The following is a 9,655-nucleotide window of genomic DNA, read 5'->3' on the forward strand; positions in this document are numbered from 1 at the left end:
ATGCCTTCATATGCTATATGTGAATACTTATTTTTTTTATTGCCTAACATGCACCAATGCATGTAATTACCAATGGGCTAAATAGTTTGAACACTAGTTTTTCTTGTTGTCTTTTATGGATAAACCTGGGATCACGAGAATATGGTTTCTTCAATCTACTTGTCTATGGGATCCCACAGATTTTTTTGGAAACAAAATCTATCAATGTAATATTTGTTGTTTCATAATATAAATATCTTTCTAAAGTTTACCAAAAAATATATATTTATAATTCTTTTTAATATAAATTTTGATAACATGTTTTTATTTTTAGAATGAAATTTATAGTTTTATATTATATTTAACTTTTTTCTTTTTTCTTTTTGTTAGTCAAAAGTTATCTATTATATTATCATGAAAATAGATAGTACAAAATGTGTCTTTATGACTCCCTTGTCTTCACTCCGACCATATTTGTTAGCTAAGGGAGCCAGAGTATGCAGAAGATATTTCCATTTAACCATTATTTTTGACAGGATGATTAGCCATAAAAACAAAAAAGGAGACAAAATGAGTAGATAAACTGTAAACAACATATCATGGAGATTCCTAAGGAGGAAGCATGGGAGGTGCCGCAAATAATATGGCTTTCTCATGCATGTGAAAATATATATTCTCTACACGGGCTTCTAAATCACGAAGGCAACTGGTCATTGGTATGATGCTGGTTGCGACGAATGTTGTCTAGTTGTTCTAGAATTCATTTTGGATGAATTGGATGTCGTTCATGTAAGCCACCAGTTTGTTTCGATCCTCATATTTATGTTCCCTAAGGATGTCCAGGCTGTCCTGGATTCCTTGCAGCTGCTCAGCTATTGATTCTAGAGTTGTCGAGCATCCACATCTCCTGGGGAGCGACCTTGGGCATGGGCCACTTCCCCCGCATGTTCAACACTTGCCGAATCTTTCGTGGATGAACTATGGATATTATCCTGGTGCCCTGCATGGTCATGCTTCCCTCCACCATAGTGAAGCTGCCCTCTCTGATGCGACATGATTGCCTATGCAATACAATTCCAAACTGATTGCGTGGAGGGAACCCCAAATTTCTCACCAGAGCTAAATGCTGTAGTGTAATCTAAGAACCCAAGGACCCAACACTGATGTTGGTCACCATACCCAATGTTGAGATGATCCCCAAGCTAAGAAGGGGTGACTACAATCGATTCCAACCCCCAGAATATGCACCACATGCAAAGAAAGAAGTAGATTCCAAGAAGCTCAAACACCACAACCCCCAAGCCAAGACACCCAACAACGAGATGCCCACCAAGGACCAGTAAAGGATATCTAAAGAGTTGAGACTGAAACTAGAACTAGGCAAGTCAAAGGGAAGGTAAGCTAGAAAAGAACTCAAATGCGCGAATATGCTATAATTATATTATATAAATTTAATAATAATTTTTTTTAAATATAATAAAACATAAATAAAATTATGATGTAGTGATATAAAATGGATTATAATATTAAATCAAATTGGTATATTTATAGAACATTTTTATATTATATAAATTTTGATAATAAATATTATTAAATTTATATATTTTCTTAATAACTTACAAAATTAAAAAATATAATAAAGTATAAATTACAATAATGATATAGTGATATACAATGAATTATAATATTAAATAAAATTGGTATATTTATAAAACATCCTTGTATTATATAAATTTTGATAACATGATTTTATGTTGCTTTTGTTTTTAAAATGGAATTTATGGTTATATATTTTAAGAATAATTTAGAATATTAAATTTATATATTTATAAAATTTTTAATATAAATTTTGATAACGTTTATTTAAGTTGCTTTTATATATATTTATATATTTTTTAATATAATTTTGAGAACATATTTTTATGTTACTTTTATTAGAATAACATTTATAGTTGTATGTTATACTTAACTTTTATATTATTATCCATTTATTTAAATTTATCAATTAATATTTATTTTTTTACAACAAAAATATTGATTAATTTTAATGTTTAATATTTAAGTATGGGATTTTTATTTAAATGTTTAAATATGTAATTTTAATGTTGATGTATTTCACTTCTATTTAGAATGATTTTTATTTTTATTTTTATTTTTTTTTAATTATGTTGAGTGTGTTGATGTGATTTTTATTTTCCATGTTTAAGATAAATATTATAAAAATATTAAATTAAAATAAATATTATAATTTATATATTGAAAAAATATTTTGTTTACATAAATTTTTTTATGTGGTGAAATACAATATTAATTTTAATAAATTTATAACCATTTAAAAAATAAAAAATAAAATAATAATAGTATATGTTTTTTAGAAAAAGATATTAATTTATTTATTTTTAAATTAATTCAAGGAGACGTGAGATTGAGTTAGTGGGACCCCTCTATATTTTTGAGCCAAGTACAACTTGCCCATAAATCTCGTTAGATAGGTAAATCAAAATTTGAACTAGGGCGAGGCTCCTATATTGGTTAGAAAACAAATTCTGTTTCAATATATCTACCATTCAAGAGTTTAATTGATTGATTAGTTTTAAATCTCCCATTCTTAATTTACACTCTTCATTCACACGCAAGTCCACATATTTATTGAGATCACATAGAACATGAAAATATGTTATTGAAGAGAACCCTTCCTAATTATTTTCAAATGCCTTTCTAATGTTTTGTGCCTCAGAGAGGAGTCTTTCACTAAATACTGAATATAGAGGGAGTCTCAAAACAGTGAGTGAAGCTACCTGATTTCTTTGGATAACTGAATCCCCTCATAGAGGGTATAAGCTTAAGCTTGGTTGTTAGTTATGCAGCATAAGCCCAATGAATACTGCAAATTTAACTTGCTCGAGGCCATAGAGCACATCTCCCCTTTTGCCACCACTTACATTTTTTTAAATTTCATAAATTAATTATATAATTTTAGAATAAAAAAAATATTATGAAATTAAAAAAATATAGTTAAAAATTAAATTTTAAACTCTTTATGAATAATATTATCATATATGTCAAATAAATTTTTTGTTGTTTTTGTTTAAAGTTCGTCTTTATATTATATGGCCTTTGGGTGTGGAGGTCTCGACAAGTCTCAGTGGGTTGGACTCTGAAAATTGCTGGGGTATTTGGCTCTCCTGGACTGTTCAATATGCGACCTTCCTCACGTCGTGGGCTCTCCTCCCCCCTACCAAACCAGGCTCTGCGAGTTGCGGGGACCAGGCGAGGCATTAGGGGAGTTTTGAGGTCTAAAATGGACCTACTAAGGAAATTATAAAATAATAGTGGAAATAATAAAATAAGATTAGATTACATCATCAAAGTTTAGAGGAAAAAAAAAAAAAAAACTATTTTTTTTTTAACTCGTATTTTCAACTTATCTCTCTGTGGGTTTACTCAAATTTCGAGCGAAAACACTCGTTGGATGCAGAATTTGATTCCTCTTCCAAGGAGTACCTATGTCGCATACTTTCGATGGACTGTAATACATTAAAAATGAGAAATACATGAAAAATGTGATTATAATCACATTTTCCATGTATTTCTCATTTTTCATGAGGCAAGGTCCATCAAAAGTATACAACATGGGTACTCCTTGGATGAGGAATTAAATTTTGTATCCAATGAGTACTCCAACTCGAAATTTAAGTAAAACCTTAGGGAGATAAGTGTTAGGCCAGGAGGTAACTTCTCAAATGAAATTTGTTTATTCATTTAGATTGCTCATAGTTATATACATAAGGGAGTGACTCTTGAGTTTCATCTCCCGATGACTCTTCCTTTTCCATTATTTATTATCTACACTATTTTCCAACTGTTCACCCAATCCCCATGATTAGGTGTCAACATTCCCCCCCCTTAATATGAAGGTATGTTGGTGAGTCCAAGCATCATTCTGAATCTTTCAAGCTTTTCTCTTCCAAGTGCTTTGGTGAAGATGTCTGCAATCTGCTCATTAGTGGAACAATGACATAGATGGATTGTTTTGGCCTCAACATGATGTCGAATCAGATGATATTTTGTATTGATGTATTTCGTTTGATCATGGAACTTTGGGTTCTTGGCCAACTTTATTGCAGAGGTGTTGTCAATCATGAGTGGAGTCAAATGTAGTTGTTTTACTTGCAAATCTTCCAAGATTTTCCTAATCCACACAATTTATTTTGTTGCCTCAGCTGCTACACATATTCTGCCTCTATTGTGGAATCAGCTGGAACTGATTGTTTGCGTGATTTGTAGGAGACATCTCCTGATCCAAGACTCATAGCATAACCAGAAGTAGATACTCCCGTTTCTTTGTCTCCATCAAAGTCTGAATCAGAGTATCTAATCAAGCTGAAGTCGCCCACCTATGTATACTTGAGTCCAAAGTCTTGAGTTCCCTTCAATTACTTTAGAGCTCTTTTTGCAGCAGACCAATGTCCCTCACAAGGCTTTTGCATAAACCTGGAGAGGATTCCAACAACAAACGAAATGTTTTGTCTGGTAGTAGTAAGGTAGTTGAGACTTCCTACAAGTTGTCTATACTTTGTTGCATCCTCAAATTCTTTTCCTTCAATGGATGTAAGCTTTAAGTTTTTTTCCATTGGAGTAGTTAGAGGATTACATTCAGTCTTGCCAAATCTGTTCAACAGATCTCCAATGTACTTCTTTTGAGAAAGGAATATAGACTTCGGACATTGAGTTACTTCAATACCAAGATAGTAATGAACATACCCCAAATCATTCATTTCAAAACCTTTCCTCAATTCCTTCTTTATAGATGCAATGTAGCTCTCATTGTTCCCTGTCATCAAAAGATCATCTACATATACCACAAGATATACAACTATTTTTCCAACTTTATTGACAAACAAAGTTGCATCATCAAGATCATAATGTTTGAAGTTGAGTTTCAAAAGATGCTCAGTTAATTTTTCATACCAGGCTCGCGGTGCTTGCTTGAGGCCATACAAGGATTTCACAAGTTTGCATACTTTATGTTCATGTCCTTTCACAACAAATCCTTCAGGTTGGGACATAAAAAAGTTATCTTTTAGATCTCCATTCAAGAAAGAATTTCTTACATCCATTTGATGGACTTTCCAACTGTCCTGAGTTGCTAGGGAAAAGAGTGTCCGGATGGTAGCCCATTTTGCTGTGGGGGAAAAGTCTCCTCATAATCGACCCATTCCTTCTGTGCAAAACCTTTTGCCACAAGCCTAGCTTTGTGCTTGTCAAGTGATCCATCAACTTTATACTTGTTCTTGTAGACCCAATTGCAGCCAATTGGTTTGGTTCCAAATGGTGGATCAACTTGCTTCCAAGTGCAATTCTTTATCAAGGCATCATACTCCTTTTGCATCGCTTCTTTCCATTCATCATGAGAAGCGGCTTCTTTGAAGGAAGTTGGTTCAAAATCTGTAGACAAATTCAATTCACAATCATAATAAACATCCATATCAACAGGTGAATCAGAGTCATCTACATCACCTCCATTTTTCCAAGTTGAATTTCTTGTTCCTGTCTTTCCAACCTCATAAGGATGAACACTTTCAAGTGCCTTTGTTAGCCACTTTGGGGGACCTTTCTGAGATGGTCCAGGCTACTCAATTGATTGAGTTGGGACTGAATCAAGATTGAGTCTCCCAATTATGTCAATCACATCACTCAATGTGTCATCATTGGTTGGAGTTTCATGTGGGCGAGAGAGTGCTTCAGAAGAAGATTCCACAGATTGATCCAATATAGGAATCCCCCTTTAATATGTGGAATCTTATTATCAAATTCTTGAAATGATTTTTCATTTGCGAATCTTTCCAAGCGATCAAATTGCCTCTCAACAACGTTGTCAGATTTGGAAGATTCAAGAAAGATTACATCTCTAGATACAACAAACTTTTTATTAACTTCATCATAGAGACGGTATGCTTTGGAGGTGTTTGAATACCCCATGAAGATACACTTACGACTCATTGCACCAAGTTTGTTTCTATGTACCTTTGGTATCAAGGCATAACAGGTGGAACCAAAGACCCTGAGATGCTTTACCAAAGGAATGTGCCCATACCACATTTCATAAGGAGTCTTGTTTCTATTAGCATTAGATGGACATCTATTCTTTACATATACAACACATAGAACTGCATCATCCCAAAACATCAATTTTACATTCTTGAAAAACATCATGGAGCACAACATATTTAATATTGTCTTATTCATTCTTTCAGCTACTCCATTCTCTTGGGGATTATAAGGCACAGTTGTTTGATGTTTGATCCCACGTTGGTGAAGATAGTTTTAAAAATAATTTGAAGTGTATTATTTTCCATTATCAGTGTGAATAGAGCCAATATGAGATTTTGCATCATTTTCAATCCATGTATGAAAGTTCTTGAATGTTTGAAAAGCGTCATATTTGTTCTTCAATAAATAAAACAAACACATTGTGGTGTAGTCATCAATAAATGTCATCATATATTTATTTCCATTTGCAGAAGGAATAGGCATTGGACCACATAAATTTGAATGAATGAGTTCAATTTTTCTATGTGCTCTGGAATGTGAATCATGAAAAGGCTGTTTGATATGCTTTCCTAGAATGCAAGCATCACATTTCTTAAGTTTCCTAGGAATTGTAGGCAAACCAGTAACACAATTTTTCTTCAACAAGTGGAGGCTGTCATAGTTTAAGTGTCAAAATCTAGCATGCCATAATAAACTTGATGTAAATGTACCTTCATCATAATGAGAATTGTATGAGAGATTTTGTGCACGAGCCGAGGTACCTTGCAGATTGAGAAGCCTTTCTTCTTCTATCCTCGTCATGACAAGTGAGTGATTTGATGCTTTTCTCACCTCAACCTTTCCATCAAACATATGAATGGAGTGACCTTGCTGGAAGATGTGGACCAAGGACAACAAGTTTCTCCTCAGCTGTGGGAGATATAAAACCTCATGCAGAAGAAAGTCTGGAAGACCAGGTAATTTGAGCCTGATTTTACCAAGCCCTGATGGCTTGAGTTTTGATTTGTCTGCAAAATAATATGATCCATCAATATTGTCAATAAATTCTTCAAAAAAGTCTCTTCTAAAAGTCATGTGGCAAGTTGCTCCTCAGTCAAGCAACCAATTATTTTACCAAGAAGCAAGTGAAGCATTAAACAAGTCTTCATTTACTCCAATATTACAATTTTCCACAACATAGTGAGCGGATTCATGTGCTTTACCTTTCTCTTTTTCATTAGTTTTACCTTTGGGTTGATTTATTTCTTGCTTAATTATGTCCCAAGGAAACTTGCATGTGGATGCATCATGTGATCCATCTCTATTGTAATGTATGAAATGCAAATATGACTTTTCTCCTTGTGAGTGTCTGTCCCCCTTGTCTATGAAATTTCTTCTTCCTCTTCCTCTTCGACCACCTCTTCCTATGGAAGAATCTTGAGCAAGATTATCTTCTCTATGTGAAAGACACACAACATCTTTAGAAGACATAGGAGTTGTCTTCTTCCCAAAATCTTTCTCTCTTTCAGCAAATTTATTCACAAGGGATTCAAAGGTAATTTCTTTGAGGTTTCCATTTTCTTGCAATGACTCAAGATAATTTAAGTAAGTGGGATAAAGTTCCTTGACAAAAGCTATAAGAGGAATTTCCAATTCAACATTAGTGACTTTGATATCATGCATCATATATTGTACTTCTGATGCAAGAGTGTGGTGTAGATAAATTCTCGATGCGGACAAAGTTAATTCCTCTAGTCGAAGAGAGTGGGTCTAGCCACAAACAAACAATCTAATGTAAAATTCCTTAGACTATAATCGAATAATAGGGCCTACGTCTTAGAACGCTAATCCACTTGATGATGATCCTGCTTCCTTGCTCCAACTTCCTTTCGTTTCTTCCTTTAGATACCTGAAACAAATACATAAGAGAAAACAACAAATGTGATAGCATACAATCACATTCAATCTACTTAAAAAGTCAAGGAGTATTGAGCCATTAAATGTAACATAGCACTCAATGTAGGAAATAAACCATTAGTTTTATTTATATAACTTTAGAAAGAGATACAACCAAAGCCTTGACGTTGCAGGTCTCCTCCGACGTATCTGGGTTCCCACACCTCTTCTAGCATCTCATGGATAGCCCCAACAATCGAAGTTTTAAGGCTTCTTCCCTTTAGTTCCAAACCAAACCAAACACACTATTCTCCCTTCATAAACATAAACTAGAAGGCTACAAGCTATAGATATCTTTCTGGTTATTCAAGCTCCAAAAAAGACTAGTTCAGCGTGGAAAATGATGAGTTTATATAGCTTTGATGGAGGGGAGATGGTTCCTATTATTATGGAAGAGGCCTTAGATATTGGGTTTTTTCCATCTTAATAGGGGAAAGGAGCCCAAACTGAATTCCTCAGCTCTATCTAGCCCAACCATTTACTAGACTTCCGTTATGAAGCTTCTAGATTTAGAAGCTTCGACTCCATATTTAAAAAACTTTCCAAAAGAGGATCGACGTGAGTGATGAAGGGATTATTTGTGCCGTACAATGCCAGGCCTACCTCTTAGAATGCTAATATGCTTGATGACGATCTCGATTCCTTGCTCCAACTTCCTTTCTTTTCTTCCTTTAGATCCCTGAAACAAATACAGAAGAGAGAACAACAAACATGATAACATACAATCGCATTCAATCTACTTAAAAAGTCAAGGAGTCTTAATCCATTAAATGTAACATAACACTCAATGTAGGAAATAAACCATTAGTTGTATTGATATAACTTCAGAAAGAGATACAACCAAATCCTTGACATTGCAGATCTCCTATGACATATCCGAGTTCCCACTCCTCTGCTAACTTCAGAAAGAGATACAACCAAATCCTTGACATTGCAGATCTCCTCTGACATATCCGGGTTCCCACTCCTTTGCTAGCATCTCATGGATAGCCCCAACAATGGAATTTTTAAGGCTTCTTCCCTTTAGTTCCAAACTAAACCAGACACAATATTATCCCTTCACAAACATAAACTAGAAGGCGACAAGCTATAGATATTGTTGGGTTGTTTTATATTCTTTTCACGACTAGCCCACGTAGTTAATCAGGGGGGTTAGAGGGGGGGGGGGGCAGATCCCCCCCTTCGTTGCACCGATTGTGTAACAGGGGGGTCACAGGGGGTTTGAGGGGTGCAGGTAACCCCCCTCTATATTAGGTTGGGCGGACCTACCTATGGTTTTGTGCATTATTTTCGCACATGGTTTTGGACGCGATGGTTTTCGGTCCATGGTTTTGGATGTGATGGTTTTCGGTCCATGGTATTGGATGCTTTGGCATGTATAAATATGTATTGTAACATTTAAAGGAACATAATGAAAAATCAAGCTGATAGTCCCGATTTTTGGATCCAGGGGAAAATCTCTGTGTATGTGTTTTATGTGTTATGCTCTCGCATTGTTTATTTCTGTGTTTTAGAATTCGTGTGCAGGTAATTTTTGTATAGGGTTAAAACCTACATTTGGTATCAGAGCTATTTTGGCTTCAAGGGGACGCCTTTGTTGTTGAGGGGTTTTGCTCGGGCCTGTGGTAGACCCTATTCAGTGGGAGATTTGCAAGATCGATTCTGGTGGTGAAAGAAGATGGCGAGC

Source organism: Pinus tabuliformis, chromosome 8 (assembly GCF_031772625.1).
Source record: "Pinus tabuliformis cultivar Carrire ecotype Pingquan chromosome 8, CPIR1, whole genome shotgun sequence".
NCBI classification, from domain to species: domain Eukaryota; kingdom Viridiplantae; phylum Streptophyta; class Pinopsida; order Pinales; family Pinaceae; genus Pinus; species Pinus tabuliformis.